The following is a 9,163-nucleotide window of genomic DNA, read 5'->3' on the forward strand; positions in this document are numbered from 1 at the left end:
GAACTGTTCATTTTGATTTGTTTTAGGTCAGCCTTGTGTAAAAAATTTTTTTTAATTTATTGTGCGATGCACAGTGATGGACGTAGTCGTATTGGACGGTGCATCTTTTGTATTCTTCACTCGTAAAATAAAGGGCCACATCGCCGGACTCCCTAACCGCCTGGAGCAGTGGCCTCAACCAGGTGTGATTACAAAGTGTCTCTAGCTGCTCGATCGGGGTCACGTAGTTTACGGGCCGGGTCTTGCAATACGAACTGGGAGGATGTGACGAAAAGGTCGATGGTCTACAAGCGTCTCCGCCTTTCCACCCGCTCTTCTCCTCACCGCGTAACAATGCAACGCATGCGCACTCGCAAGGAATATACCCGAAGGCGTCTGTTATTGAATTTAAAACGATATCCATGGTTTCAGTTGCTCCCCTTCTTAAATCTAGGCTCTCTGGGCACCACATTCCATAGGCATGCGCGCTACGGTAAAAAATGGAAGTATGCTCCGTCCCACTTTATTACCAAGAATGGGAACGCAAAGGGTGCCAAGCAACAAACTACAGTCGGTGACAGGCTAAGAATTCAGAGAAGGCTCCTCCCATCTTTTTCCACTTTAGCAGAGTGATTGAGCGCTGGAGAGGAGGCGACCTCTCCTCTAGCATTCGCTCTGCTAAAAAGGAAAGGGATGGGAGGAGCTTCCCTTGAACTCTTAACCTGTCACTGGCTATAGGGCCCGCATCTTTCCACTTTAGAAGAGCTAACGCTGGAGAGGAGGTCGCCTCCTCTTTAGCGTTCGCTCTGCTAAAGTGGAAGGAGGTGGGAGGAGATTTTACTTTACTCTTAGCCTGCCACCCACTATATAGGGAGATGAAAATTGTTTGGTGGAAGCATTTTTCTTTTTTTCAAGTTAGGATGTCGTGTTTTTGTTCTTCCCAGTGTTTTGTTATAGTACTGTGAATCTTCAGTCTTCGTCTGCTCTTCAAATACAAGAGAATGACCAGATAATCCACAGGACGCGACTGATGCCACGAAAGTCACGTGCCGCCACCACTCGAAGCCGATGAACATCTTTAAAACAAGATGGAGACTAAAGCGAGTTGGTGATTCATAGTATGAAGCAATTGCAGCGCCAAACGACGAGGACATAACAGCTAGGGGGACACGCAGTTAGAAGACGAATATTGCCGATTTGTAAGTCAGAGCCCTTTGTTTGTCTCTTTCGTGTCTTCGTGTCTTCGTCCTCTGGTTGTATTACTGTAATTTGATGTATATATGTTCTTATCCGGGCACCTTCTCATTGTGTAAGTTATTATTACTGCTAGACGTGTGTGCATTATTAATTATGTACAGTCTCCGGCGATATGAAAGACCCACTGGGAGCGCGTGGCCGAGGCAGTGGCTGGCGGGGGCGCTACGAGCGCTCCGGGCAATTCCATTCTGCTTCGAGGGGAGGACGCTCACTCGGGGCTCAGCACAAGCTGAGCCCCGAGTGAGCGTCCTCCCCTCGAAGCAGAACGGAACTGCCCGGAGCGCTCGCAGCGACCCGCCAGCCACCGCCTCGGCCACGCGCTCCCAGCGGGTCTTTCACATCGCCGGAGACTGTACAGATTTCATAATTTGTGTTCCCACGACGTGCCTCGATCCTGTTCTTTTCTTGAGTTTGAAGCAGCCGGTCCCTGAATATCGGAACAAAATATTCATTTTATGAAATAAATGTTGACCTCCGTGCGAGAGCGGTACTAGGTTTTGTGATGCCACGGCGGCACCAAACTAAAGAACCAAATAGGCCAGTGCAACTCTGTTTTTTTTTTCATATAAGTCTTTTTTGTGGTATTCCCAATATATATTTTATTACAGTGTGAAACTCTTGCTTTCACCTGCTTTGCAAATACAAGAGAATGACCACAGGAACCGATTGATAAAGCAGAAATCACTAATCACCACTATACGAGGTTGATGAACATCTCTGATGGAGGATCGGGTGATTGGACGATTCATTGTAGTAAGCAACAGGCGCTAAAGGACAGTGACACAACAGGAAGACAGGGTCTCGTTTCTGCGCCTCCCTGTTGGGTCTTCGTCGTTTTGGCGCCCTTTTGCTTCTTACTCCAAAACAAATTCGACCTATATCCGTGATAGCGGGAAGTCTGTATCGTGGCGTCGCGGCGACTTCTCGACGAATTCGAAACGGCCGGCGGTTGCGAACGACGCCCTCGATAGCCACCCTCGTCGGACCTAATGGCTCCGAGCAAAACGGCGCAGTACTCGCCTCTGCAGATTTTCGCGTTTTACGGCGTCGGACCGCTGCGTAGAGAAATATATCGGTCGACGTGATTGAGACCCCCGGTCCGCCGGGTCCGCGCCGAGGGGACAGCCGAGAGGACCTCCTTCGAAAGAGTCTTAGCCCCGCCGCGGATCGTTAAACTCGGACCCCGGGGTCGGGCCGGGCTGCATAAAATATATACTCCTGGCGTTTGGCGGCGGGTTCATGTCCCATGTCCCTAGGCCGCGCCGAGAGATCGGGGACCTTGCGACCGATGCCGAGTCGTTCCGGAAACTGCTTTCTTCGAGAAATATTAACGTTCGAATAAAAAACTGCTTTTCTTTCGCTTTATGTTTTTGTTTGGAGACACGAAGTCGCGCGCCCTTTATTGCTATCGCTTATAATGGTTCACTCTCTGCAGAGGAAGAGGCCTCTAACTTTAAATCGCACTCACAATTCATATACGTCATACAAAAGAGGTGTTCGTTGCAGAAGTGATAAGAGAATTATCAACGAATTGCCCCCGAGTATATTAGAAGTATGTTTGTGTGGAGGCGTCTTTCTAGAAATATGGTTTATTCTCTTCGGTAGTACGCTCTGTTCTGTCCCTGGCTCGTGAAGATATCCTTCACGAGCTCTCAATTCTTTCTCCGCTTCAGCAGCCGCTACAGATATTCCCCCTCCGCAGAAATAAAGTTTCATAAAAATGAAATCAGTAGTTACGTCGGTCCCAATGTACATGCAAGCTGTATTTCGCATCGAGTGGTAACTGGAGCCCACTGGGTGTTCTCCTTGTCTTCAAGATAGAATTTGGGGTGGGTTCATTCGTATAACCTGGTTTTAGTCTATCAGGTGATAATCTCTCTTGGCGGTCATTGATGTCAATGGTGAAGAATTTGAGATTACGGTTGATGACCTTGAATGGGCCTTAGTAGGGTTGTTCAAGCTCTTTGGCCTGTCTATTTGAACGGAAACTTGGGTACAGGTGTCAAGGTCGGGATTTATACAGGCAGGCCGATTGTTAGCTTCTTGTGGTGGACGAAGTCGAAGCTGTCGGAAGTATTCCCTGAGGCGATGAGCATAGCTTGTGAAATCATAAGTTATAGGAGAAGAAGAGTCAGGTGATGTAGAGTGAATAAATTCGCTTGGCCGACGTAGCGTACTGCCATAAACAAAATCAACTGCAGAGACTCCCATGTAAATTTTTATCGTGGAATGAATTCCTAGAAGAACCACGGGAAGAGCCTCGGTTCAGGATAGAGTTGTGGGCACGTAGTGATGTTTTGAGTTGCCTATGAAAGCGTTCAACCATTCGGTTCGCAGCTGGGTAATATGCTGTTGTGTGAATACGGTTTATGCCGAGGAGTCGCAGGAGGTCGGCGAAGAGGTTGGACTTGCCGGCCGCGGTCTGTAGTGACCGCCGAGGGGACCCCGAAACGTGCAACCCAGTCTTTGACGAAAGCCGCGGCAATAGTGGCAGCGGTGATGTCTGGAATTGGAATCGCTTTATGTCATCATGTGAAGCGGTCTATACAAGTCAAAATATATGTGAAACCTGTGGAATGAGGTAAGGGGCCAACCAGGTCTAGATGGACATGACCAAAACGTCTTGTAGTTGACGGAAACGTTTCAACTGGCGTAATGGTGTGACGATGAATCTTGAGCTTTTGACAGGAGCTGCATGATCTCGTCCAAGTGCGGATATCCGTGTTTATCTTCGGCCAAACGAAACGGGCAGGGATCAGTTTTTGCGTAGCTCGCATTCCGGGATGTGACAGTCCGTGCAGGGTATCAAGCACCTTCCTGCGGAAGGCGGTTGGAAGGTATGGCCATGGGGTTCCGGTTGAAACATCGCAAAGAAGAGGAATGTTTGTCTGGGGTACTAGCGTTTTCTTCAGTCAGAGATATGTGCCTGGTGTTTCAACTCGGCAATATACATCATGTTGCTGATGTTTTGCAAGAGCGGTAAAATAAACCTGTTCAACACCAGGTAGATTCAACGCGGCACTATCCACGTGTGTTAACCCAACAGCGACTACGTTTTGCTTACCTGTGATATGCCGGATATTGGTGGCGAATTCGCTGATCATAATAGTAATGTTAAGTGCCTTTCTTCTCGATGAATGTAAGCCCTTCCATTTGATGTTAGCGTGAAAGTGAGTGGTTTGTGATCTGCGAGAATAAAAAATTCACGACCTTCGACCAAATAACGAAAATGATTGACGCTGCGATATCTGGCAAGTATTTCACGTCCGAAGGCACGGTAGCGAGTCTCGGTTGCTGTTAATTTTCGGGAAAGGAAAGCGAGAGGTTTCCATTGTTGTCCGATGTGTTGTTTTAGTACTGCTCCTACTGCTGTGCCCGAAGCATCCACCATGATGCTGCTAGGCGCATCCGGTTTGGGCTACACTAGCAACATGGCGTTCGCAATCGTGGTCTTCATGAAGGTAAATGCTTTAGATGCTGAGTTGGGCCACCAAAAATGACGGTTTGTGATTCTTGGGAGCCACCGAAAGGTCATTTAGTGGTTGGACGATTTGAGCGCAGCCGGGTATGAAGCGACGGTAAACATTTACCCGTCCTAGGAACTCCCGCAGATGATGTGCGCTAGACGGTGTTCGATAGTTGTGAATAGTGTTAACCTTCACGTCGAGTGGTCGAAGTTCATGCTTATTGACATGATGCCACAAGAAATCTAGGTTTGGTAGACCAACTCGCATTTGGCGACATTGATGAGAACTCCATACTGGTTAAGATGTTTGAGAAGTTCATAGAGGGTTCATGTTCTTTCTCGGATGCACTGGATAGTAGGATGTCATCCAGATAAGCAAAACAAGGGTTGAGTCCTCTGAGAACCGGCCACATGAAACTTTGAAAGGCGTGCGCAGCATTACGTAGCCCAGATGGCATCCGAACGAATTCACAGGGGCCAAATGGAGTTACGATTGCTGTCTTAGGGATGTCGTCACACTCTAAAAAAAGACCGCAAGTCTGCTTTTCCTCACAACACTCGGAGAGCCAATCACCGCAACTTACGGAGGCAGCTCAGCGAATGACAATGCCGAAACATACTTTTAGACCAAAAAACGCAGTCTGAGTTGTGACATTAAGCAATGCATGCGTGACGTTTTGCATTGCTTAATGTCAGAACTCAGACTGCGTTTTTTGGTCTAAACATATGTTTCGGCATTGTCATTCGCTGAGCTGCCTCTGTAAGTTGCGCTGATTGGCTCTCCGAGTGTTGTGCGTGAAAGTAGACGCACAAACATTTTTTAGAGTGCAGGTTTGAGGGTATCTGATGATACGATCGAATGAGGTCTATTTCTAAAAACACCAATGCCTTATAGGTTTGAAGAAAAGTCCTGCAGGTGAGGTACGGGATACCGATCTGGGATTGTTGTGTTGTTTAGTGAACAATAATCACCGCAAGGGTCTCCAGTCTTAACTTTTCTTTAGAACTAGGTATAGTGGGAATGCCCAGTTGCTCGACGAAGGTCGTATTAATCCCAAATTCATTATGTGTTAAAATTCCTGACGTGCAACTCGACATTTTTCTGGAGCTAGACGACGGGTACGAACGTCCACGGGTGGTGGTGATGAAGTGCTGCATGTCATGTTTCAAAGGTTGATCTGTGTTGCAGGGCTGGTCAGGTTGGGAAAGTTGCAAAGGGTTGCGTCGTACTTGGTATTGGTCTTTGCGAAAAGCAGTGAAGGGCTCGGTAATGGAGGATTTGAGGGAATTCGGAGTCCGCCAGTATGAGTGGTAGCATGTAAAGGCTTATTGCGTGTCATGTCGACTACAAGATCGAAGTCAGTTTGAAAATCGGAGCCAACAATTGCATATCGAACATCTGCAACGATGAATACTCATCTTAGTGTGCGGCGCAATCCACAATCTATTGTTGTGGACCTCTTCCCGTAAGTTCCAATGACAGTTCCGTTTGTTGCTTGCAGAGAATTCGTGGATGTGGTAATCTCACGGTCATATCAAGTTGCGGGAGTTACACTAACTTCTGCTCCTGTGTCAATTAGAAATTGAATCTTTGTCTGACGATCGGTGGTGTAAAAGAGTGCGTGGCGGCTGGTAGGAGACTGAACTGAACTGGCCGCCGTCAGTAGTTCCTCCGGTTGTTTTCCTGGAAAGAGCAGGGGTCTTGGCATTGACGTGCCTCGGTACCAAACGCGTGTGATGGTACCAGCAGATGGCACCTTCCGGAGATCTGTCTCTTGGAGTGCTGCGATGGAGCCGACGTGGCGATGGGCAGCTTCGTCTAAGTCTTAAGTCGTTTGAGCCACGTTGGTTTACGTTGCGAGGGCTAATGAAACGAGGTAGTCGAAGTCTTGACTTGATCGCTTGTGCGAGTTGGCGTACTTCGTCTCAGAGTTGTTGAGTTTCCAACGCCTCTGTGTTGATGGGAGCGAGTGTGACTGAAGTCACAGATGGTACATGCAGTGGTCTCTAAGATCTTGTCTGCAAGCTCGGCTAAACATTCCGAAGAGATGTTATTGGATGTTACCAATACCATGCGTGCATTATTAGGAAGCCTCGGAAGAAAGAGTTCGCACAATATAGCGTCATCAAAGGGGGTTGCGCGATCTCCGGGAAGTTGCCACATGGATCGTATCAGCTGAAGGTCTGTTCACACGATGCATCTTTTAGGCGCGCAACAGTTTCGCGACACTCAGGTTTCGCGAAATCTGCTCGTTCACACGTACCGCTTCACGTGCAACAACGATGACGTTCAGACTCCCGAAAATAGTTTGGGTGTTGACCATAAAGTGGCGGTTCAGTTGAAAGCCAACATCATCATCATCACCATTAGCCATTCAGCGTCGTGTTTTCCATCTCCCGCCACATTCTAAGAGTCAAAACGCAGGCGAGCTGGTGAACAATCATAATTAAGAAATAAAACCTTAAGACAAGGAAACAAAAAGGGACATACACACCACCGTTTTAAAACCAGCACAGCATACAGCTGTCATTTACTTCCATTTACTTAATTTACTCTTAAATTGTCATTTACTAGTTGTTGAATTATCATTTACTGCCATTTACTTTATTTACTATTGAATATGTATAATTTGGATGGAGGTTGACAAAGAAGAAGACTGTTGTGGAAGTAAATGAAAGCTGTATACGCTGTGCTGGTTTTGAGACGGTACTGTGTACGTCCCTTTTTGTTTCCTTGTCTCAAGGTTTTATTTCTTAATTATAACTAAAAATCGACGCGAATTATCATCGTCACCAATTACGTCGTCGTCCATCGCTGGATTTTTTTCCGATATGCTACTCACTTTTCCTTCAGTGGTGTTTGACGTGCTTGCGGAAGCGCCGGCAGTATCCGTCGTTCGTGGTTTCGGTTCTTTTCGGATTTCGCTTGGCTACAACACCGGCAGTGAAGTGGTCTTCTCAAACGGCTTGCTCCCCCCTCAAAGGCCACGTGAGAGCATTTCTGAGCGGCCATTGGCGGTGCCCTCACAGTGATTGACAGGACTCGGCAAAGTTTCAGCAAAAGCTCGCTCCAGAAGCGAGGTGTGCGCGCAACTTTTTTTAGATGCGCGCGTCCTATTCGGACTCGTTCAGACGGCGCAACCATTTCGCGAAACTACGTTTCGCGACACTAGATGCGCGAGAAAAATGCATCGTGTGAACGGGCCTTTAATGAGCTCTTCTTTGATTCTGTCGTACGGATGTTCAGTGGGAGGGTTCATAATTATGTCCCAGACTTCGCCGCCCTTGTTTGGGTGAAGTGCGTTGACCACATAATGAAACTTCGTCTACTGCCGTGTTATGCTGCGTGTTGCAAATAGAAACCCAATATGTGCAAACCAGAAAGCTGGATCTCCAGGCCGGAACGGCGGAAGCTTGACTGTAACAGTAGCGATGGTCGTAGAGGGCTGACCGGTAGCTTGCATGGTGCGTTTTTTTTTTTTTTTTTGTGTGTGTCCGGGTCACCAAATTGTGGAGGCGTCTTCCTATAAATATGGTTTATTCCCTTACGTACTACCACTGGCAGTACAGCCGCTCTGTTCTGGCCCTGGCTCGTGAAGATCTCCTTCACGAGCTCTCTTCTTCTTTCTCCGCTTCAGCAGCCACTACATTTGCTTCATACATACATATTTATGATTCGAACATGGTTGCGGACAATGTGTGCATGGCCAATGTAAGAGGACCGTTATTCGAGAAAGAAACACGCCTCAGGTAGTGTCTATAGACTGTCTTTTATGTAATGTAATAGTGTGGCCGCTGCTTGGGCAATAAATATTTAAAAAAAATGATCGTACGCGCATCTTGCGTCGGCTGGCTGGTATTCAGGAGAGGAAATTCGGGGGATGTAAAAAGAAAACGGGCCAAGTGACGCCCACTTCTTTTCTCTCTTTGGAAGGGATATGGTTCTTGCTCCTTTGCTTTTCTTTTTCCACGTGACCTGGACACGAATGATGTATCGGTGACGTGCGCGAGCGGAAATTCCGCTCTTTGGTGGCGGACGGTCGTCAATATTTGGGAACACGGGGCCCCTACGCGAGCATTCGGGCGTGCGAAAGTAATTGTTAATACTAAAACAGCCTAAACACCGACGAAAAGGGATTCAGAGCGAACACTGTCAACTCTCTCTCTTGCCGCACATCCGCGCTTTCTTCTATCTTTTCTTCACTTATGCCGACGTCCCACTACTAATGCATCGTGCATAATGCAGTCGGACACTGTTTGAAGCATGTCTGTTCCTTGTGTATAATAATTCCATCAGGTTGGTCGTACAAAAACACTATTCGCACGTGTTCAAAACATACGTATGAAGGAGACGTGCTTCGAACATTGATGAGGCGCGTCCGCAGTTAATTCTCTCATCGTGTTTGCTGCGAACACTGTTGTCTTTCGAATGATGTACCTACGAGCTGTGTGACCTCGGCT

Source organism: Ixodes scapularis, unplaced genomic scaffold (assembly GCF_016920785.2).
Source record: "Ixodes scapularis isolate PalLabHiFi unplaced genomic scaffold, ASM1692078v2 PGA_scaffold3__209_contigs__length_174095766, whole genome shotgun sequence".
In the NCBI taxonomy this organism is placed as follows: Eukaryota; Metazoa; Arthropoda; class Arachnida; order Ixodida; family Ixodidae; genus Ixodes; species Ixodes scapularis.